The sequence below is a fragment of the Oreochromis niloticus genome, linkage group LG1 (genome assembly GCF_001858045.2).
Source record: "Oreochromis niloticus isolate F11D_XX linkage group LG1, O_niloticus_UMD_NMBU, whole genome shotgun sequence".
NCBI lineage: Eukaryota > Metazoa > Chordata > Actinopteri > Cichliformes > Cichlidae > Oreochromis > Oreochromis niloticus.
The window spans coordinates 10276905-10301915 of record NC_031965.2 but is presented as its reverse complement, the minus strand read 5'-3'; the positions used below and the strand labels follow the sequence as shown (position 1 = coordinate 10301915).

General features: G+C 39.4%; 1 protein-coding gene across 2 annotated transcripts in view; it reads right to left on the bottom strand.

Moving 5' to 3' along the window:
• The window catches only part of LOC102076326 (potassium voltage-gated channel subfamily A member 4), a 53743-nt gene that overhangs the window by 16019 nt on the left and 12713 nt on the right, over positions 1-25011 (bottom strand). The window contains exon 2 of one of the 2 annotated variants that reach the window (XM_025901122.1): positions 18252-18433. The exons of the other annotated variant lie outside the window; for it this stretch is intronic. The gene's annotated coding sequence lies outside the window, so the exon portion shown is untranslated. Of the gene's footprint in view, positions 1-18251; positions 18434-25011 lie in introns of those variants that run through there. 2 annotated transcript variants of the gene reach the window in all.

Sequence of the window (25011 nt, the reverse complement as noted above, 5' to 3'; positions counted from 1 at the left end):
CAGTGGACAACGACGCAGTCCGATTAAAATTAAACAAAACTGAAAAACTGAGTACTGAAATGACATTTGAATAAAATGTCCTTAAATTGAGCCCAATTTTCTTTTTAGGGGTGTGCCAAATAGTATTGCTCATTTGGTGGTCAGTTGTATTAAGAACCACAGAGAAGTTATATTATGTTTTAATGTTTTTATATTTAGAGCTCTAAAATAGTAAAATAACTCTTGCTCAGGAGTTGGAGGAGACCAAAAATGGAGCTAAAAGACTGTACTGGGAATTATTTCTCAGGTTCCCAGAAATAAGTCTCAAAGTGCAAAATGTTGCTCTGTTGTTACATGATCAGATGTCTTCTAACAAGTTTGCCATAACATTGTTGTGTTGCTGTATGCTTACCCAAAGTGACCAAAAAAATGTCCTTACGATAGATTTAAATGTTTTTAGCTTGTCTTAGACGACTTTTTCAATTATCTTTACCCATGACGTTTTTTTCTACAAGGCTCAATAGTTAATTCTTTCTGGTCACAATCTGATTGGCGCTGAATGTATTTGTTAATCTGACTAGACAGAGTCCCACAGGCTACGCAGCTTGCTAAATTAAACCCTGCTGGATGAAAATTGATCAGAAACTTTGAATGGAAACTTAATTGTATTTTCTCAGAGGTTAGTCAATACACCAGTAACATGCAATTAGTTTGAAAACTTCTGCTGAACAGCGTGTTTATCTCCCCACTATCACATAGGTGAGATTTATCAAGCAAGGCCAACAGCCTGAATTCTGCTACAGGGGAGAGGAAAATCTGTTTTACTTAAAAAAAATTTTTTTATCTGTAACATATAAAAGAATCTTTTTCTATTTATTTCCAGCCATGTGAATAGATTTCAGTGAAGATGTTACATTTCCAGTTGTAAAAGCTGCCAGGAATCTCTACAGTTTGAGAATCACCTTAAATTCACCACTTCTCGACTCAAGCTTGAATACAATTTTCACCCAGCAAAAATGAGTCCCATTTTTCTCTCAATTAGGTTTCTGCAATATTTATCATCATTGTTGATGCCAACTCCTCTGTTGGTCTGGCAAGGCTAGCTAGCAGACTATCATGTGCTTTCTTCCTTACACATGGAGGTGCCAGTCGCCTACCTGCATGGACTGCCAAATCAGCAACAAAGATGCAACCCCAGCCTGCTTCCTACCTACTGACACTGCCAAAGAGTCATCAAAGTACTGTATGTATCCATGTAGGGTTTACTGTGGGAGTGGAAATCATGTTCACCCACACTTGATTACATTCATGGTAAATGCATGCTGTAGAAATCAAAGAAGCACAGTTCTGTTTCTGTACACGCACAGTTTAATTGTGAACCTGTGGCTCAGGTTCCTTGCAATGCTAACTAATAACTTTAGTTGTACCAACCTGGCATTAATTAATGATCATTAGTTAGCAACAAACCAAGAGTAAATTCTGAGCTTCCCTTTGATGTGATTTTATAATTTTGTCCTTGTTGCCCTCAACCTCCCAGCTTTCTGCACATGAGGACAGGAGTGGGTTTGTGAAACCTGACTACTGTACATTGCACATAGCAAAACTGGTATGGCCCGGATCTGGCCCACATACCGCAAAGAATGACGGCCCTTTGGTGGCCCAGATTTGGTTTGCCAGAGGTGGCCCACACATTGGCCAGCACAAGGCCAGTTGCAGACACACTGCTGGCCCTGTGCTGGCCCAGAAAACTTTCAGCTATGGCCCCAGATGTCAACCTTATGTGTACCTTAATCAAGCCATGTAATAACAACATGTGCCGGGACATAATAGTGCAAAAGTAACATGAAGAAACTCAGTTCAGACAGTAAAGGGACTGATTCTTATATAGCGCTTTTCTACTCTCCTGGGTTACTCAAAGTGCTTCCTTACTACATGCATGCACATTCATACTCTTGAAGTGACTGGAGGAGCCAAGGATCGAACCACTAACCTTCCAATCAGTAGGTGACCTGCTCTACCTCCAGAGCTACAGCCACCCAGTGGTAAACATGAGAAAACCCTCACTAGGTTTTGGATAAAGTGTACACTCAAAAACCTGTCAAACCTGCATTTGAAACGTTGGCTACCATAGCAATACAGTATTGCAAAATGGTATTTGGATCTTCTAACTAAAATAGGAACATAAATAGTGCCATCATTGCCAGACCTGCCCCACATCTGGTTGACATACACCCTGCCATTGACACCAGTCAATTAGAAGTGCCAGCTTGATGCCGGATCCGGGCCAGACCTGTTTTCTATGAGCCTGGGCCACATAAACCAAACCATAATCGGCCCAGATGTGGCATGCCATCACATAAATAGTGCCATCTACGCCAGGCCTGGCCCACATCTGGATGACATACCACTTACTACCATGCCAGAAGTCAGCCAGCAGTGCCGGCTTGACACCAGATCCGGGCCAGACCTGTCTACTATGTGGGATGTTGTAGTCAGGGATATTTACTGACAATTAATAACTGTTTTTACGGGTATAAACTGAATAATATAGAAACTACAATGGATCCACAGTACAGTGTTTCCCACTGGTTTGGTGGGCAGGTGGTCAGTAGTAGGAACCTCCTGTGCCGTCCCAAGACCATGGTAGAGGAAAACTATGCTTACTGGTGTAAAATCAGTGGAAACCAGAATACAGTGAAAATAGATTGCAACAAAAATTTTACACGGTTACCATGCCTTTGCCATTGTGGTTTTGCTCTGTCTGTTCTTTTACTGAGTCTTCCCATGGCTGGACCACAATACTGCGCCCTGTCATGCTGCTGAATTGATTTGTCCGTCACGTCTCCCACAACGTCCCCCGTCTGCCCTAAGTGACGCCTTCCTCAGAAGTCTTTATTTGCTTTTTCTTTTTTAGAAGAAGAAAATCTTAATGAGCAATGTCAGTCTGAAGCCTGAAATTAAGTTAATAGTGAGTTGCTTTTTCTCCTACTTCATTTGCTGGGAATGTAAAACGTAAAATGAAACACAAAGTCTGACTTTTTCCTAAAATAAAAATCTTGAGAGGAAACAAGACAAAAATCAAAGCCCCTTTACAAGTCTTTCCCTCAAGAAGTGGCTGCGTCCCAGATGGACCACTTCTTACTGTTTCCTTTCCAATTGGCTACTTTTCTACTTTTTTATGCATCAGACAGATTTATCCATTTCTAGCACTATTCTGGTGCAGAAAGGAGGGTATCTTTCCCATTTGATCTTTACTCATCCATACTAAAGAGCCTCTTTTTTGTTCTGGATGAGATTTCAGCGCTTATAGTCTTGAGGTTAATGACCCTTTCTTTAACGGCACCGAGGTTGGCCTTGTCCAGTGCAGGTGGTAAGACAAAAATCAAAGACAGAGTGTGTGTATTTGATTTTGTTTCGTGAGCACTTTATGTTCACTGGCTTGTTCTACTTCTGTGATCATGGTTTATGTTTATTGGCCTGTTTTTGCTGTTGAAATCTCATCCTTGATATGAGTGTTGATTACATTGCACATTAGAGTATGCTGTATAGTCCTACAGTTCACTTATGTGCATGCTCTGTTGTAACACTGTTGCCAGTTTGCATGAACAAACTATTTAAGTTAAGCACTCCCCTACTTTAATTTCTGTTTCATAATCGCTCCAGTCTGAAAATGCAAACAAAGATGACCCGCTTGTGTATGTCGGTTCGTAGTTATAATCAGACACATTATAGTTATTACGAATCTGTGAAACTGCTCAGCGTTATGAGTGCAGTGATTCAGACATTGGCCCCGTTCACCTGTTTGGGTTGACTAAGCTTAATTCAACAGTCCACTTGGCAATTTGTAAGGATGAATAATGAAGCAGTAATCCACAGCAGGCCACAGTTCAGGAACAGTCAATCTGTTCTAGGGTGACACAGTTTTCACATATCAGCCTTGTCTCCTGTAAGTCAAAGACCTGTGACAAATAAAAGGAAAAACCTAAGGCGCATGGGGATCTATTGGCTTTAGGAGTATGTTTATTGCTATGTTTTGGAAAAATGGTGTTTCATCTCTCCAATTATATCTGAAGACTGAATCACTGTCAAAGTGCACTGAAGCTGGTGTCACATGGTAGCTCTCAGGTGTTAATTTATCACCTGTCTATGTGTCTTTATAACTGCAACTTTGGACATCTAAATGGTTTTTTTCGTGATTGAGTGTATTGTTATGTATTTTTTATGTTTTATCCATGTAAAGCCTGAAACTTGAAATACCAAAAACATAATTATTTGAAACTAACACATTTAATTTAGATCATTTTTGCTAAATACGTTTTTGTGCAATTTTTGTTGCTTAAAAATGTATTATTGGTTTTTTTGGGGGGGAAAAATCAAACTGATGATTTAGAGTCTCAGAAACTCCCCAAAACGTTTTGTAATTGTGGTTTGGGTTAAAAATAACAACATATAGCAATAATATACAGTCTCAACTCAAAGTAGGGTACATCAACACACACACGAAAAAATTTATTGTTAGGTCATTTTTGCTGTTTCTCCTGAACTGTTAAACCATTTCTTCCCATAATATGACCTTTATACTTTGATATAAACAACTGTAATATATCTATAAGTAGGGATGGGTATCGTTTAGGTTTTATCCGATACCAGTACCAAACCGGTACTTTTGAAACGGTGCCGGTGCTTAAACGGTGCTCAAACCGGTGCTTAAAGAATGGAGAACACAAAATTGGTCACAAAACCTCTCATGTTCAGCTGTTTTTTTGTAAAAAGATAACAATGTTAGCCTTTTCTGCAGCTATAGGGCATATATGGTCTCACTCTTGGCTGGAAGCAGTGCTTAATCAATGGAAAAAACACAAACTTTGTCCAAAAACCTCTCATGTTTAACTGTTTTCCAATTTTTCTTTGGTCATTTTAGCCTTTTTGGCCAGGGTGAAGGGAGTATCTGCCATCAAACAAGAAGACAGCCGCATGTAACTACGACGGTGTTTGCTAGTTCACCTTACATGCATTTTTTGCAATTTAATAACGTGTTAGCGTACTCAATGTAAATTACACACGAACAACATTAAGCTACTCACGCAGAGAAGAACGGCTGCTGCTGCCATCATCATCCGTCATCATTTCTGCTACACTGACAGGGCTAGGGGCCAGGACTTTCCTCTTCGGGTTTTTGGGGGATGTTGCTAACTCCGGGTCCGATAACAGGCACCACACCCGCAGTAGATGTGCACGGTGTGAGGTCTCGCAGCAAGCTATCAAATACGGCGCATTTCTCGGCTTTTAAAAAAACGCTATGCGTCGCCAGGTATTTCATCAGATTCGAGGAGTTACCTCATTTGCACAGTATCACAGTATCAGCTTAAAGCACTTGTTGCAGGCTGCTGAGTTTGCATCTTTTGCTGTGAAGTACAGCCAGACTTTTGACCGCTTTGCCTTGGGCATTTTTAATCTGTAGCTCTGCTCAAAAAGAACGTACGTAGCTGGCCCCGCCTACTATCCTCGGAAACGTAAAATGATTGGCTAGAATCTAAAGTGTATCACATCTCAGGGACAGTGGCGTGTCTAGAAAATTTTTGTTGGGGGGGCCAGGTAGGGGCACAGATTTGGAGAAGGGTGGCAGATGTAATTGGCAGATAATGTTAAAAAAAATTCTACCAACAGTTAACCATCATTCAATAACCCTGTAAACCTAATAACTGAATTTGCTTTTGACTCTTATTAGAATGAGGTTTTAACCACTACGGTGCAAAGTTTTTAGATACTGCGTTGGTGAAGTACAAGAGATACAATCAGTGCTTTGTCAGTGTTTACTCAGCATTCAAGGACAGCAATATTTGCATAGTATTTTTACTGACATATAGGGCACATATGTTTTGGGCAAAAACATTTTTGAATATTAAAATACAAACATTTTTAACATACAATTGGCAAATTAGCCAATGCAAAACTTTATCTGCCTATTAAAAAAAGAAGATAATCTTCTCACAAACTGGTGTTTGATTTTGAAACAGGAAAAAAGTGGGGAAACAAATGAAAAGACTAACATTTGAATGAAACCTGAAAGCAAGTAAATACTTTCTATGCTGCCTTATGGTAAACTTTGGTAATATTGATGTATAAAGAACAACACTGGCTGATGATGAAATACAGTCAGCTGGCATGGTGAAACTGCCAGTATTAACCTGCAGGGCTGGACTGGGACAAAAAATTGGGCATTTTGACTACAGACCGGCCCACCAGGTATTAAAGCCATAAAGCCTTTGAATGAAAACAAACGCTGTTGTGACAGTGATGTACACTGTCTTGTTGGTTTATGTATGATTTCTATCAATTTTACGTCAGATAAAAACTTTGTTCGCAAGATTCAGATAGTTATTTAATAAAAGCGAGATATTTTAAATGAGAATAAGTAAGAAAAGTATTTCCTTGTGGCCCCCTTTCCCTGTTAATGCCCTACCTGGCCCCCTGGCATAACTTTGCTAGACCTGCCCCTGCACAGTTACCAGCTGTCAGCTACATAAAAAAAAGGATCCTGGTGTTATTTGTCTCTCAGAAACAGTTCATAACTTCAACTCATTCATGTCACCTAAAAGGTAAACCTGTTTCTCCATCAGCTGTTCAGCTCTGATGATTTAGTAAGGACATCTCCTGGTTTCATCTGCATGTTTCCCTCTCACCACATATCCAAACCGACATCATGACCAGCAGCTTTTACAGCTGTGGCTCCAGCAAACATCAGCTGATACTAGAAATTAATATTAAATAAATTCTAACAACAGCTGATCAAGCTTAAACGTGCTGCTGTTGTTTAACGCGACATCCAGCAGTTTCCTCTTTCTGGTGCAAAGTGGGCGATAAACAAACAAGAGAGAAAAGCCGATCAGCTGATCATTGATCAGTTTCATGATAGAAGTAGCAACAGGAGAGAGAGGGGAGAGAATGAGAGAAGAAGAGGAAGCTGTGCCAGGTAAAGACACAGAATAACTCCAGCTTTGTGTCTTTTTCATTATAGTTAAAGTACGGGACAAACTGCGTCTCTTCTCAGCTCAATACAAAACCTGTAATATTTTCTCTGAATGAGGGACCATTCCATTTTTTAAGGAGCCGTTGGAAACTCTACAAACTAACCTTATGAATAAAATAAAGTTCACCATCAGTAACATCACAGCACCCACCCAGCTGTATAGAAACTCTGTCATGCTAGCTAGTACGCAGTACTAGTTATTGTAACTGAGTGTAAAAAGTCAGCACAACGAAAATAAACTCCACCTAAACTTGGTCTGACCCAGATAGACTCCAGGTCATAACTTCTTACCTGAAGTTCAGTTCACCTGACACTCGGACCAGCAGCCGCCTCGGGTCTCTCCTCCTCCTGCCTACCCTTCCCTCATCCACCTGCTAGCCGCCGTGGAAGCTCCGCCATGCTCGATGGCCAGTCCAGCTACGTTAAACTGTTAATCTTTCGCCGAAAAACTGTTTTCTGTGATGCTGTCTTTCGTGCTTGGCTCTCCTACCTTTGCTAACATGATGCTCATAGCGCAGAAGGCGATGCTGCATTCACTTACACTCGGATATCTGAGCTTCACTGTGAAAACATAATCGTACATTTGATATTTCATTGGATTTTATTGTTTTGGCTTCGGGGTGGCACCTGGGGTGGCCAGTCTGGTTGGGGGGTGGCCTGTGCCCCCCAGGCCACCCCGCTGGACACGCCACAGCTCAGGGAAAAAAAAAGCACTGAAATAAAGCACCGAAATGTGCGCTGCTTTTCGGTGTGGTTACTACCGTTTATGTCAGAACCGGTGCCGAAACCGGTACCCATCCCTATCTATAAGTTTAGTATGTTTGTTTGATGTTACCCAAGTTGCCAGACTGGCAGCATGCTAACACAAAGCTAGCAAAAAAACCAGAAAAATGTTAAAGCTCAGTGAATGCTGACCCCAGCCCAGCAGCCAGACCCTGAACTTCAACAGGTAAGAAAGGAGTGATGAGCTGTCAGCATGCAGCCTCCATTTCTACCTGTTAATGGCTCTAATGTAGAATCACCATGGTGACAGCTTTGAAGTCTCTTTAGGCTGGTTACCTTGTGTTGATAGCAGTAAAAGAAAGCATGTATGTGTGTCCTTATTAGAATACAAATATGTGTTGATGTCTGCAACTGTTGCCTCAGATTTTTATTGTTAACTTGTAATTATGTGTCAATGCTTTAAGGTCATTTTACATAACAAGAAAGTAATATAATGAGTAGTGTAACATATTACTTTAAGTAACAAATAGCATTACTTTTAAGAAATGTGTACATATAATACAATAATTTGACCCAGCAAAGGTCCTAACATTTTTTACTTTTCACAGGTTAGTCTAAGGAGCTTGGAAAGAACAAGCCTCAGACTTAAGTGGCATCCTCCAAAGCTAACGTGGAAGTGACACTGTAGTTAGGGACAAGTTGGGGCTGGCTCTAAAAGGAGGTGAATTCCCACATGTTAAAATATCCAGCATTGCTTTACATTATTGTGTGAAACAAACCATATCAGAAGTTTGTGCTTCAGTTTTGGTTCTAGTGTTTTTTCAGTCTATTACTTAATACAAATTATGTGTGTCTGTATGCACTCACACTGCTTTCTAACCAAGCTAGCTGCCATTAGCTGGTAAACTAGCACACCACCATTTCATCCATATAAGGTAGCTTCTGTTTCAAAAAATCCCCCTCTTTAAGTAGAAATTATTTCAACTTACACTTACATTCTCTCAGAGTTTTCCATATTTTAATCTAGGGAAAGGGGATTATAAATCAGTAATAACCCCGACTGTTGGACTGTGTCATCCCTAATTTTTTCTCCTTTTTTCTGAATAATCATGCTGTGACCTTCACATTCATCCTTAATACAAGTGCACTATTATATTGTCCATTTTTTTTCAACAGTGATTTATGTACTTCCTGTCAATAATGGTGCGCTAATAATAACAATGGCGTTCACTGCCCTGAATGCCATTTTTCCACTCATTTGGCTCATTCTTGGCAACAGTCTCTGTTTCTGATCATAACAGCAGACACTTATCACCATAATTATACATAAATGAGCCATTCAGTGTTGAAAGAAAAAAAAAAAATGTCTGGAAGTTCTGCTGTGCTGTGTGAATCGATTGACGGGCTAAATTTTTCTCTCCATGGTGTCAGCTGGGAACAGGTCCCGCATTGTGTGAGCTGAGGACAGTCAATTATCCTGCAGTTTCTCCATCACATTCGAGTCAAACCACTGTCTGTTTATAGTTGTGCTTTTTTCCTATAATCTCCTTCATGGTTTAAAAAAAAAAAGGATTTTTCTGCACACATAACTACTGTATTTGCACTTGAGACACTGTGCTTCTTTCATGAAACTGAGCTCCTCACAAAACACCTCAGTCTCTTTGAGCTCTTCTTTTGTTGATCTCCCCCTGCTCTCATTTCAAAAAAGCCATTCTGATTGGACTTCACTGTTTTTTTCCACAACCTTCTGACTTCTTTTAATACCTGTACTTCTTTCTGTAGCCGCTGTACTTGCCGCCACTCCTTCACAGACTCTGCATCAACGTATATCCAAAAGAACCTAAAGCCATGTGTTCATCTGCTTGTTGTATTCAGCAGCTAAAGTTTAATAAAGAACATTATAAAATTGTGGGATTCACCAGGAACCCCACGCTACGATTTGCGATTTTTAACATTTTGTAACATTTATTGTGATTTATCATCTTTTAGCAACTGCAGATGAGTTAAACATTGTCAATAACAGTTTTATCCAATAAGATAAAAGGTATCTCACTTCTGTTATTTTTTTCCCTTTTAGCTGCAAAATGAAAAAAACACTGTCACTAAAACCTCCCATAAATGTTGCCATAACACAGAGTCAGCCTGCTATCAGCCTCTGAATGGATGGGGTCAAATTGGCAATTACTTGCAATCGGTTTCTGATAATACAGCAATTATCTGTAGTCAATCATTGAAAATCACACATCTGTTGCTGTCTGCATAGACAGAAATTCACATTTCATTTGTGCTCAGCAGCCTTCCTGTTCTATAGGAATATAACCAGAATACAACAAGCGGCCAGCCAGTTGAGTCGAGTTCCCTTGAGTTGTGCAAATTCAGACTCATTCAGACTGAGGGCAACATGTTGGCATGTCTCCATTTATAAATTACACAGCAGTTATTTGCAAACCTTTGACAGTCTCTCTGAGAGTGACTGCAGCCAGTCCAAGTAAGACTGCAACCATTTGCAGAAAGCTTGCCTCCTATCAGGCAAAATGAGTCCTCTGGCTTTTAGTATTTAGTATGCTTTTAGTCCCTGGATACAACGACACTGTGAAAACAATTGAGATACTATGCCATATGTAGTTTTTTCCCCATGCCTAATACCTATGAACATTTTGCCCTTGCATATATTTCAATCACATATTTTGTAGGGATTTAAATTATGCAGCACTACATTTTAATTTTACCTCATTAATCTCCCGCTTACGGTTGCCAGCCATGTCACATGTTGCTGTTGCTCATTCTAATTTAAAGTACACTTGCTGTAGTACTGTAGTACTCAGTGCTACACTGAGTAGCTTTTATTGTGAAGTCATCAGAGGAAACCGAGGTTAGTTCAGGCTGTTCATAAAAAATGCATCTACAAAACTACTTTGTGGACATCAGATTTGAAATTACTGGCTGGCTTGTTTGTGAACAGATATACCAGCTTCTCTTCTGTTGTGTTTTGTACAAATTATCTATACAACAAATGTGGACTGCCCATAGAATTACGTGAGATTAAGCATGCACTGCTCGTGATCACTACATCGAGCAGGAGTGACGTCTTCAAGTACATCACTCCTGTATATAAGTATATCTCACGTCTCGATCCCTTTACTAAGACCTGCTTCTTCATTCACCTGTGAAACTCAGAATCAAGACTGTACGTCAAACAGCAGACTTGTTTGTTGTTGCAGTCTTGCCTCCACACAAAGGCAGGGTCAAGCCTATCCAGCAGCAGCGGCCTGAAGGGATCAGCCTTGAAAGGGCTAGATCACTGAACATTCTTGTTTCCCTTTGGTGGAATGGGGACTAACACATCCTTTTATCGCAGTTTTCTGTGGTTGTAGACCACCAATTTCAAAACGATTTGCACCTTTCCTCCTCGTACACAGCCCAACTTTATGGCATACTGTAACCTGCATGTTTCACAGTGATGTTAGTCTGTATTTAACAATTATAGTGGACAGGCACAAAGACAAGGTTCCAGTATCACCATTACAAACTATGAATGTGGAGCACACTGTAGATGCTTCCGCTTCTATCCTCACATGAAAGCATTTACCCTTTAAGCATATTTTCAAATATGTGATTGTGTCAGAATGGTGTGGGATTTTATTTAAACGGCAACAGCCTCATGTATGCATTCACAGGAGCTCGCTCTTTTATTTGGTTCATGCTTCTGTTTCTCTGCATGCATAATGCGCCATTCGCTGGATTTACATCCTGAAAAGTGGAAAAATTAATGTGATAATTTTCTTCTGCAAAGGAAGCAGAAAGGAGAGAATCGTCTGGCGCTTGCTCAAAGCAGCTGATTCAAACATCTGGACTTCAATAACAGGAGGAAAAAAGGTGAAACAGGCAGGAATAAAAGACGGGCTCGGCTGATGAGGACAGCTGAAAAAAGGTCTTTTTCTCTGCACTAGAATATTGCTTGATTAGACACCTGAGGATGATTGCAGTGGTATAAAGGTAAGTGTGATGACTGGATTGATTATGGTCCAGCTCGCCAGACTGTAATTAAACTAAATCCTGGACTCTAAAGTGAATCCTTTAGTGTAGAAATTCTGTTACAGCAGAATCTTTACCCTTTAGAAAGGTAGGGGAGCGCTACACTCACTGGTGTTTCCAACTGCCGTCACTATTTTGGCAACAAAAACATACACAAATCATATTATTCTTATAAAACGCAATTATGTGTATTTTTTAAAAAAGCAATCTTTTTTTTCTTTTGTTATTTTTCTACATTGATTTCCGTTAGAGCCCCTTAAAGCCAGCCTGCTTGGGCTCTGTGTCAACCATTGTTTCTTATATAAGAATGAACACATGTTCACAAGTCACCAGTCACTATTGTTGTATCTTCTGATGTCGTCGAGCTCTCAAAAGCAGCAATTTTAGCACATCGGCCCTGAATGGGCACTATCTGGCCACTGTGCCATGACTATAATGGGGGTTTGCAATTTTAACATTGGCAGAATAACAGCTTTTTCTCCAGAGTGGCAGTGCTCTCTCTGCTGCTCCTGCACCAGTTATAGCACCGGGCACTCTACTGATCCTTTACCTTTTATTAGACCGAAGTTACAGTACAACTTACTTCAACTTAGACCCTGACATTTGACGCTGAAAGGGGGGGAGAAATAATGATAGTGGCAACTTTAAGATAAAGGTGAATTTTGTAAATCTTAATATATAAACAAGCTATAAATGAAGCCTGTGTGTTATTATTATAGCTGTGGCTTGGCTAGTTATTGTTTGAGGACACAAGTGTAAAGATCTGAGTGATTTAAAAAAAAAATTTGACACGCTATCCACATTCATGTATGTATTCAATGACCATTGTTGGTGGTTGAACCACTTGGGTTTTAATCTGATGACATGCATTTGGGGAAATAGTGGTTCCTACAAAAAGCTTTGCTGACTATCATCTACATGCAGTAGCTGTTTACTATCACCAGGGGGCAGTGCAACAACCAATTGGTCTGTCACTCTTGCTGTTATTGGTCCTTCAGCCAGTTGCAGAGACAGCAAAGTTATAATGCAAGGATTAATAAAAGCAGTGAAAACTCTCTGCTGTAGCCAACATCTATGTAATTATGTGCATTAAACTCAGCAGTCCATGGCATATACATGCTATAATGAATGAATACTGACAGCTATTTAAGAGCTTATATTTTTACTTAGGTAAACGCTGGCCTATTTATTCATGCTAAACAAGCAAAGAGTTTTCACAAGCCTCTCTATTTAAAAGTATTTTTTAAAGTATTTTTTTTTAAAGCTAACAATATCAGGGATTTACAAAGCAAGGACCTTTAGCCTTCCAGCACATCAATTTAAATATCCACTAAAAAAATCTTAATTGAAGCACAAAGAGAAATCTGCATATGATTTTTGGTTTTCTCCAGCACACTCTTCCTCTTTATGTGGCATCTACAGCCGAGTAGCTGCACAAGCAGCGGAGACCCAAAAGACAGGACAGGCACTGCATTTAAATAGACATGGTGTAGCATTCACAGTATAATGCATAATTCAGCCTCGCACTGTGGATTAAACCCTGCTCCCCAGCTGTTGCAGAGAGCCACTTAAAAACAGCATGTAGCACGACAGCCAGGACCCTGAACTGTTACTGATATCATGAGGCTCCTCTTTGCTGTTTAGCACTTGAATTTCACTCCAGAATATGCAGCAGATTGAGTCAAATAAGAAAGCCATGCACATATTATACATTTTTAGAGTCGTTCTTTCCGCCAGCGAACTGTTTGGAAAACTCTTTTCTCTAAAACACACATTTTCCAAACCGTGGGTGAGACTTGGGAAAAAAAAAAAGAAGAAGAAAGAAAATAAACCCGCAGGATTAAAGAAAGTGCAAATGTTCACACACGTCTTTTTTTCTTTTTTAACACTTGCACTTAACCAAACCCCAAACACATGGCACGCAAACACACACATGAGGACAATGTTTTCCACAGAAAAATAGCTGCTATCAGAGATTCCAGCCCCTGTTGCTATGACAATGATTACATTTATCCAAAACACAAGTTTCTTGCTTATGACTTATGGTGCCCTCCACCCCATCCTCGGAGAGAGTGTTTTCAACATAATGTATGGCAATGCAGCCCTGGAACAACATTACATGGAGCCAATTGATCAAGTCTGACGGGAAGAGCCCGGTGTGCTCAGGGAGAGCGTTTCATAATAAATAAATAAATAAATAAACCAAAGGAGAAACAAAAAAGTACAAATGTCTGCCAACACTGAATAATTTCTGGCAGTCTCATCTGGAGACATCGTACCTGCCACTTACGTCTGAAGCTTTCCGGGACCTGCATCTATTACAGTCCAGTTTATAAATGGGATATCTGTCTCATGCTTAGTGAGGTGTAATGTGACTATAGCTGCACACATCAATGATCCAGATCTCCACAAATATTGAATTCTTTTGGCAAAAAGAACGGGAGAGCCTGTCTACACAGACGTTTTAGAGGAAGTCTGCTTACACACACGAACTCCAGGAAAAAAACAATTAACTGACTTGATGTAATTTGACGTAATCTAGCTACATTCTGCACTCGCTAAGGAAATATGTGTATGTGCATTCCTGGCAGATTGCTTTGTAATGAAACCGGCGTAATGGTTGCAATAATGTGGGATTATTTAGATGGCGGATAAAATCATTGCCACCATGCAAATATCCCACAGCAATATCAACTTTTAGTTGAAGTTTACAACTAATTTTGATTCATTAAAAAAAAAGGCACAGCTTGTGTGTCCAGACTTTCACTGCCATGTCTACATTGTAACGTTTTTCTTTAAAAATGTCTTATTTCTTACACAAGAATGGTATTAGGATCAATAACAACTGTGCTGGTGGAAAATTTGGCACAAATGTTTTGCACAATTGAGCTTTCCTTGACTAACACGTAGCTTTTTGGTTAGTTTAACTGCCTTTTTGCAGAGAATGAAAGAAAAAGCAAAGGGAACCAAAATCAACCGCTCTGTAGTGGAAAACGTTACACTAGGAGACTGTAAAGCTCTACAACGAGCAGCTGGTTCAGTCACAATAAATCCACCATTGATATAGTTCCTAACTTAGAAATTCAGGCATAAACTTTATTTTTCCCATTAAAAAGATAACAAGACTAATTTTTCCCACTGTTACATCAACTCGAATGAGGCTCTTTGGCCATTTGCGTATTCTGCCTGTGCATGTGCATGATTTTCCAATGCTGCAGCTACCACTAAAATTAACAAGCTGTACCAAGGTGGGGTTTTTTTTGTGAGACAAATACCGTCCCTGGCACAGCAGGAAATGCTGTACCTATTTTTAACTGCAAAACATGCAGTTTTTCAACTGGGACACATGGGAGGGCTCCAATTAGCTCACAGGAAACCCACAGAGGCAAACACTGAGATAACTAATAATATGTCTTCCCCCCATGCCGACACACTGTACCAGCAGGGGGAAAAAAGGAAACATGTCTAGAAAGATCTGGGTTCGGGAGGAAGAATTTGACTGTAAAATATTTATGTAATTAAAATCAACATTAAATCTAGGTTCACGCACAACATCAGAGTAAAGTACAATGAGTTATAAGTACGCTGTGTGTCTGACACTTTACGATTTAAGTATTTGAACGGCAATACAGCCTGTTAGTTAGCTTCACACATTCATGGTGCTCTTGTGAAACGATTGATTTGAACAGTATCTGATGAATAAACACACTGAGTCTCTCCCTCACTATTTAACTCATTCACTGCTACTGTCTTTGCCACTCCTCTTGACTTTCATTCCCATCCATGTGTTCATTCACTCTTCTTTCATTCACAAACTCATATCCTGCCTGACCCACATATTCCTCCATTCTTACACACTGATTGATTCTTTTGCTCACTCATTCATACTTCATCTCTCTTTTCTTTCACACGCACACACACACACACACACACACACACACAGAGTAATCCATCAATTTTTTATCTACTTACTGCTCGTTCAATCAATCACCCATTCACTGGTTGTTTCTTGACTAATTCATTCATTCATCCATTATTCACCTTCCTCCTTTCATGCGCCGACTCTGCTCATTTACTAATTCTTTATTCATGCGTTCACATATTTAGTCATTCTTTCACTAATGGATTTTCTGCTGGATTTGCACTCTTATGTAAGTATATACAGTGGGTCACTCAAATAATTAATTTGTTCATAGATAATTTTTCGGCATTTATTAGTTTGGGGGTCAGCTGATCTGTTCTTGATGAATTGATGTCACTGCATTTCTTTTAAAACCACAGAGCTTTCAATCCAGTTTTTTTCACTCACGGTGGTTGAAATGAGAATTTTTCATTTTCAATTTTTCATTTCATTTAAATTTAAGCTTTGCATTTATTTGAATGTGGCGCAAAAGCTACTTATCAACGAACGTGTAAAATACTTATCCTGTTACATTAAACTGAGGTGAATTTTAGTGCAAATGGAAAATACTGCCGTGTAACAGATATGATTTTTCATAAAACTGCAGTATCATCTGCACAGATTTACTTAATTAGGCAGTTATAGGCTATAAAATTCAGCATAACATCTACAGGGACAGCGCTGAGATTAAAAACATAGACCTGCAGAGATATTTGAATAATACTAAAATGACAGGACAAATATAACATCTTCTTAACTTTGAACTTATTCTGTGTGGTTACCTGCTGCCTGTTCTCATACTTGGCAGTCTACCTTCACTCACTCTGAATAATTTGGAGACGTTTTCAGTATTTTCTGTGCACCAGATAGCATGCACAGAGGCCCACACAAATAGATTCTGTGGCTGCAGGGAGAAAAAAGAAAAAATCAACAAATCAACCGTTTGTTAACAGTAAAAATTAAATGGAATTTTCCATCAGTTCAATGGTAGCCTTTTAAATCTGCCAACTGCTGAGTCTCGCATCTAACGAAGAGGCAGAAAACCATGACTGCATAAAACCAGGAGTTGGCTGGAGGGAAAAAGGATTTACTGTTAGTGGCCTGAGAAGTAAAACAAAAAATCCTAAAAGAGGACGCTGTGGTTTCTCTGCATAATCCAACAGACGTCAGTTAAAGCCTTCCAAAATAGCTGCGTGGACGCGGCCCAAGGAAAATGAAACTGCAAAGTCCCTTGAACATAAAGACGGTTTTCACCCTCAGTGGTATGAGCGAAGCCAGAACTGGAAACAGTTATCCGCTGGGAGAAATTTTATTATTATTATCATTATTATTATTATTTCCATGTCATGGTAATAACAACATGCCATAGCACTGGCAAAATCAGCTTCCATTTATTAAAGAAAATATGGCTCTAGCAGCTTTGGCATCTTGACATATCATTAACTGATATCAGATCCGTGAGAGAATACCCAAATAAACGTAATGAGAGCCACTGAAAAAAAAACGTTTCAGCCGCCGCACAGCTGCTTTATACGCTTCCTGTTCCTTTCAAATCAAAAAGAGCCAAAGAGGCCACAACTATTTCCCTAAAACTCGATGGGAATTCTCGATAAAGCATCATTCCCTGGTCCACGCTAAACCCGATCTTGAGGTTATTCATTTACACGAATCAGCAGAGAATAGTCTTTTTTAAAAGGGAAAAAAATAAGAGTTGGCACCTCAAAAGAAGTCATCAAGAACACACTAATTAAAGCCAAATTGAATAGGATCAGCAGAGAGCGACACGGAGCAGGAAGGCATGATAACAAATTATCTGAATGAGAGGTAAGGGAGCATAAATAAATTAAAACCGACCTGCTGCAGTAAATGAAATCAAAAGGAAAACAGAAACTGTGGAAGCCGGTGGGAGGGTGTGTGTTGCATGTAAGAATGTGTGTGATCAAAGAGGCGAACGGGGAGCAAGGGAGGGAGGCTGCGATGTGCCACTGAGGGAAGCAGTCAAGCAGTTTGGTTAATCACGCAGCTCTCAAGATTGCATGCAACAGATATCTGCAGAAGATAGAATGAGTGTGTGTGTTTGTGCCAACATGGCAGCCAGAGGGGAGCAGAACCGAAAGCACCGGTCAATTAAACCGCTGCCCAACCAGTCATCATCTTAAACATAAAGTTTCACAATAAACTGTTTATCCTAAATAGGATGGATGAATAGGATGTGTTTTAGGGGGAAAATTGCGTTTTTCACACATATCAATAACTACATAATCAAATGCTAAGCGGAAAAACAGGCATTTTATAGAAACTAACCTCTGTACTGCTAATTTGCAGCAGGGAATAATTACATCACTGACTCGCCTGTAAATAGTTTTAATAAACACTTAACAAACCGTTTAGACCGTAAAGCACAAGAAAACAGTGAAACAATAAAATATGGCACATAGCGATGCTGTTGCATTTCTCGCGTTGCCAACTAGCATCGCAAAAGCCCTGAAATACTCACTGTAGTTTAAAAGCCAGTGAATTCTCACACTCGTTTTTTTTCTCACTTTAATTATCAGATTGTTTTCCAATTCTCTAAAGCTTTCAGCTGATGTGGTCGACGATGGGGAAAATGTTGGGAATTAAAATATCAAACAAGTTGACAACAGATCAGTAAAATGTTACCTGACAAAGAATTCCTTTTCTTTTTCTGCACTGTTTCCTTTTGCAACACAACATCGGTTCTTGTGAAAGGCTGATGACTGATGGTGATGATCATGCTGTCATTCCTGTGATGTAAATAAGAAGCTAGTAGTTTAGCTTAGCATGAACCCGAAACTATTTCTACTTTGTTTTATTTCACACTAAAACTAAAATGTAAAAACAACAGTCACTGAGTTATTTGATGTTATGTGTGAGACTATTAGACCAATTCGCTGTGGACTGGTAGGTTTTTTATCATGTAGGCATGAAAGTGGTCTGAATCTCAATGTAACAAGAAAAAAAGAAATGTACGTTTAATTCCCCAAATCTCAATCTTCATTCCCTTCACTCGAGTTAGGAGAAAGGGATTTTAAGATCTTGGTTTACAGCAGAAAAAGTCTAAGAGTTTACTTCAATGTCTAACCAAAACCACAGCTTTTCCTAACTTTAACAAAAGGCCCTAAATCTTTTTTTGTTTTTACATCTGACCCTGTAAGTGTCTTAGGACTTGAATCTCTCAAATGCAACTTGGATTGGAACTTTTTTTAGCAATGGCTAAAAAAAGAAAAAAAAAGAAAAACCAAACAAAAGCAAGCAAACAAAAATCTAAAATCTATGAATATAATCCACGTTGTAATTATATCCCCGTCACATTACCGAGAAAACTAATTAGCAGGACGCAGACATGATTTCTTGAAGAGAAATGGACTGCTGGATACTTCACTTACAGTGATTCATTTGTTGGCCGGCTGCTGCTTTGAATTAACTTTTGTATAAAATCCTCTCAGCTCTCTTTCTGTTTACACTGACTGAAGCCTGCAGAGAGAGCTGATGGACACAGTGCACTGCGATGTTTCTGTTCAAACTCTACTTTAACCTCAGCTAGGCAGCGGACGGTAATTCAGGTTTTAAGCAAACGAAGTCCGAGAAATCTCACGGGACATGATGAAATCAGTGTGAAACGTCTTAAGCGGTTTAAAATTTCCCGTTTTACAAAGATTTAAGGCAGCAGCAGGTAAAACACATGGCCCGAAAACCAACATGAATACAATCACCAACTGTGCTCTGCTGCTGAAGTAAAACACCCACATCAGCCATTCATGTGTTCATTATCTCTAACCAAACCAAGGACCTTCTTGCTGTGGGATGACAGTGGCGAGCACTGAGCCGCGCCGCTATCCCACCTACATAATTTAAATACATTATGTTGAATCACATGCAAAGAGGGACTGTACGAGGGGAAAGAAGTGAGGAGCTCATCTAGGTGCTGACAGATGTTCATTCTGACACTGATGGGTGAAAAAAAATTGGCTTTGTCCTGAAGAGAGCCAAAGACAGCAAAGGAGCAAGAAGCAGGAACTCCAGCCACTCCTCTCAGCAGTCCATAAGTACTCAGATCCTTTATTTAAATAAAAGTATGTGAATGACGCATGTACTTGTATGTGTAAAGCAGTCATTAGAGCTGGCACATGATTTTACTGTGCACTAAAGGTTAAAATAAAGAGACAAAAAAAAAAACTAGTAAATGTTCTGTTTTATTTCTGGCTTCTGGATTTTTCTTCAAAATCTATGTACCGAACACTTGCAGAAGTGATGAGAAAAGTTAAGAACACATCTTCCGTGTTTAAATGACGACTGAATGTCTGTTTGAATCTGATCTGGCATAACTGGGCACAGAAATCGTTTGTATTCACACAGTGAAAATTACTGTTTGTGCCAATCTGCCCAGATCGCTCTCACCTCGAACCTCCTTCACTTACTGTAACCCTAATCCAAGTGTTCTTGTGTGAATTGATACTATATGGTACACATTTACAAATCAAACCATTTGCATGGATCAAGATGATGTGTGTGTGTGTGGTGGGGGGTGTCTTGGTCTTTGCAGACCATGAAAGTGACTCATCTTCATGTAAGCAAGTCAATGCGGATTGGTCGCGTACAGCGTGCACACATGCACATACACACAAATGCACGCATGCACACCCAATGAGATATACCCCAGGCCCTTTAGAGCGAGTATTAGTCACTCCACATAAAAGCATCTAGTCACTCCAAAGCAGGAGAGCAGAGAGAACGAGTGGGAGACGAGGTCTGTAGAGGTCTGGTCACGGCAGCCATTTTCCAACACATCCAAATGTTGCTCGGGCAGGACAAAAGCCGAGAACGCTTTAATGTTACAGAGCCGGGCTCAAGTTTACATAATAGCGATCGATAGAACAGGAGACGCCCCCTGATCCAGGCTCATCTGGGATTTGTGTTTTCCCTGTCCACACTGAACAAACTGACCACAGGGTGAAACCTGAGGTCATCTGACTGTAATTGATGTTGACTGCACACGTGGCACACTTACATAACTGTATATTACTTATTGCCTTTTAACATTTGTGGTCGTTACACCATCCAGGACTAGTCAGAAAGCTATGTGACTCAAAGGTGTGCATTTAGGTCTGCACAACTCTCTTTCGGTTTGAATTCGAGCCCTGAGTTCAGCTGTCTTTGTTCAATAGCACTGCAAGTGGGTGATACTCTCTGAATCTGAAATGCCTGTTAGATAATGGTGATGAACTACTTATTGACATTGCTATCAAACAGTGTAAGATGTAATCACTGAGACATTTTGTAAAGCTGCTGGTATCTGACTGAGCAGGAAAAATGCAGAAATGCAAACAGGTTTCGGGGGAAAGCAGTGGAGAGATTATTAGTATTCTAGACTGTGCGGTTATATTGTGGGTGATGAATACATTTACTGCTCGGTGCAGTGAGATTTCTAACTGCAGACGCACGTTTTGTAGGACAAGTCACTAAGCTGTAGCAAACCACACAGCACACAGCTTTCCAATTAATGTACAGTATACGTAAAATGATTCTCGCTAGGAGTGCACGAGGCACTTTTTTCTAGGGTGTGCTTCTGGTCAGTTTACCACCCAACTGGAAGATGTTCTGCTTTCAACCCTGCACTGCAAAGTGTAAAATATTACATGAGTTTTGAAGACCTCTATATAGTCATTGTTACTTTTTTCCCCCGTGAAACCCGATGTATCCAATCAGACACATGCAGTGTTTTCGCGAGGAATAAACGCTGGACATAGCAAAACTGATACAAATTAAAACTCACGCATGTACATTTTTTTGTAGCATTATGTTAACTGCAGCATAATGCTAAAATTAAGGCACCCACAAGTGCAACACTACTGAAAATAGCTTAATGGTTAGGGTGGAGTGGTAACCTGGCTGTGAGGATGTGTGGGTTTCCTGTGGGTATTCTGGCTTCCTGCCACAGTCCCAAAGACATACATGTCAGGTTAACTGGTAAATGACCACCAATGTGAGGTAAAGCGCTTCAAGAGTAAAAAATAAAATGCATATTAAAGTATTGTTAAAGACGCGACTTAGTCTAAAGAGCCTTGGAAGATGTGGATGGATGCATATATATATGGATTAGACTGAGCCACACACACTATGCACTAGTCACATATAGTTACATACAGCTAGAACATTTAAATTCCTTTTAACTGATCAAAATTTGTTCCTTTTTTTGGTAGAAGTAGGGGATTAGCTCCAGTGCTGCAGCTAACTCTAGCAGTCAAACATTTAGTTTTTACTGCAGCAGAGATGTCTGTGTTGATTGTTCAAAATATGTATAATCTAGCAAAAACATTTCTTCATTTATCAAAACCAAAATGTGTTTGGTTGTACCTTGCTCGCCCCTAGTTTTGTTGCGGTAATGAAGCACACTTTGGTAACTACTCATCAGCTGATTGATGAGCATGAAGAGCGTTGTAAAATAACATGCGCTATGTCCATGTCTGAATGTCTATGTCTGTCTAAGCTCTTCAATTCATGCACTTTTTTAGGTTAAGCTGCATTAAAAGATCATTGGGAAATGCTTTAAGTATATTAAACAAGCGGACAAATATCGCAACAATATTAGCTCTGATAAGGCTGGCATGCAGTTGCCTCTTCTTTCATGTCCAGCAAACAAGGAGCGTGATTATCCCCTCACTGGAGTCATGTGTCTGCCCAGTTGATAAATTCAAGCCTGCTATTTCCCATCCTTTGCCCTCTTTGAGTCTTTGACTTTCTTCCTCGGTCTGTTTTTAACTTTGCCTTGCTGCTGTCTGTTGCTTGATTGCAGTATAAGTGATTGATGAGAGCAATAGAGCCATGTAGACAATTTGCAGCTTTTGTGGATAAATCAATTATCTAAAAGGGGCTAGAAAGTTGCACATCAATCCAGCACGCACATTGCACACAGTAATTTGAATCAATAATGGAGAGCGTACGCTCTTTCGGTTTTCATATAATATTGCCTATCATTAAATTAAATACATAAGGTCCAGCAGGCTTAGTCTCCAGAAATATTAAGAAACACTCCTCCACACTGCTGCTTTAACACGATTAGGTCTACATGAAAAGCTACTATGATATTTGTTTTAACATGTTATGTTGCTAATGTTGGGGCTGCGTGACGCTTCAGAAGCCCTTAATACAAAGCTACAGGATCAGTTTATGCTGTGGGCTACAACTGCAGTGTCTTCACTGCTTTAAAAGGGTAACGAAATTTAAATGCGCCCTGTAATATATATGTATATATACATATATATATATATATAGTAACTACAAGTGTCATATCATTTCCACTCTAATCTAATAAAATGTAGACATTGACAGTGCATTAACATGATGCACTGCCTGACCCTAACACCACCTTGTCATCAGGTTTTGTTTGTCCTATCCACTCAAGTCCACTCAAGGAGAATTTGTCTGTTATCTAATCGCGAGTAGCTTGGAGCATTTTAGACCAAACAGTTTCAACAGCACACTTTGATTGCAGTTGTGACCGCCACTGATCCAACTAAATGTATGAAACACAGAGAATAATCCAATGAATCAATACTTTCTTCCTGACAAGCAAGTGCACTGACATAAGACAGACAGAGTTTTTAAAGTAACTGCAGAAATGATTTTAGTCTAATCTAGTCTAATTATAATGACATGTATGTACGATTTCAAGCCTAAAACCACTATTTGGCATATATGTTTGTCCATTTCAGTGCAACATCTGACAGGCTTGGAGCAAATAACAGTGAGATAAGTATATCAAACAAGTCCAATGAGCACTTTGGCAGTACTTGTGCCTCTTTAGTAGCAGAGAACACAGAGACATCTGGCCTAATAAGATGCTCAGGTTTCCCTGGGTTTGTTTCTTGTAACTGATTTCAAAGACAGCTGCAGCTCTGTATATGGTCAGGACTTCAACCAAGTCCCTTATCTTATAAATATGAACAAAAAAATTGCAACTTCAAAGAGCATTTGAAAAAGTAAATTATGTTTTACTCTTGGACAGCCTTTCTGTAGATAATACTGACTTTATATGGTGATAAAAATGATATGAACGTTATCTGTTGTTCTCTACGTTGTGTATCACCTTTTGTGGCTGATCTCACAGTTGTAGCCTCAGAAAATAAAGAGCCTTATTGCATCTTTAGGGTGTAATGGCTTGTCACTGTGGCATTACACAAGTAGTGCTGCGTGCACTTGGCAGGCAGTACGTATTTGTACTCTTGTCATTTCCAGTCTTGATCTTCATCAGCATCATAACTCTGCTGACAATTTCTGTACTTTAATGCAACTGAACAAAAAGTGACTGATTAAAAAGGGTGAAAATGTATCTTTATCTACCTGACATGTGTGCCACTGATATACAGAAAATCATACAGAAGGAAAAGGGGAATTAAATGCTTTTCAAATAACTACACTCAGTTTAAAAAAACAGTAAAACCTTGAAATAGAAGTGCAAAATGTATATTTTACCCCATTTCATTTCCAATGTGTCCAAGCATACTGTTTTCTGATATCAGTATTTTTTTCTTAACTATTTGGGAACATAAATCTACCTTTTTTGGACTTCAGAAAGGTACATGTTATCTTTTGGTCCAATAATTAGCCTTCGGGGTTGCATTTGTGCATTTGTACCTAAATGGATTTTCAATGTACAGCTTAAAATTCTTTATCTTTGAATATTAACGATAAAACTAATAGTAATTCATGGAAACTAATAAACAGCTAGACATACAAATCAAAGTCTCTATTATCTGATCTAAAGGAACATTTTTAACAAACGTTCTGCTTGACAGTTGTAGTTTGTGTAGCAGTGGCCACATTTTTAGTTTCAAAAGTTGAGAGCATAAGAAGTACAGAAATGCAATCTCAAAGTCATCTGAGGCAGAGTTGCCTCTTTATTAGCACTTTTTGATTTATTGGTATTTTTAAACAGTGATGACACAAAGAACACGAAGAATTACTGCTTCCTCTAAAGGCTAAGTTATTAGATTATAGCCTAAGGGTTCTCAGATTGCGACCATCCAAACACCATTTCTGTTTCCGAATATAAATAAAACTTAAATTACCTACGTACGGTTTACAATACACTCTAAACGTGCATATATGACTATTTGTCAGGCTTGCCCTTCAGTGATTTTCTGACACATGCTGATGTGTGTTTCTAGATTTCTACAGTTGATAAACAGCATCTGTGGCCTCTCAAACGTTTACAGGACCAGCAGGGCGCCCATCCTCTGCTCGCCAGCTCATCTTCACAGGGAGCAGGAGAGAAAACTTTTTTTTTTATGGTTGAGCAGCTGCTCTATTTAATCAAATCTGA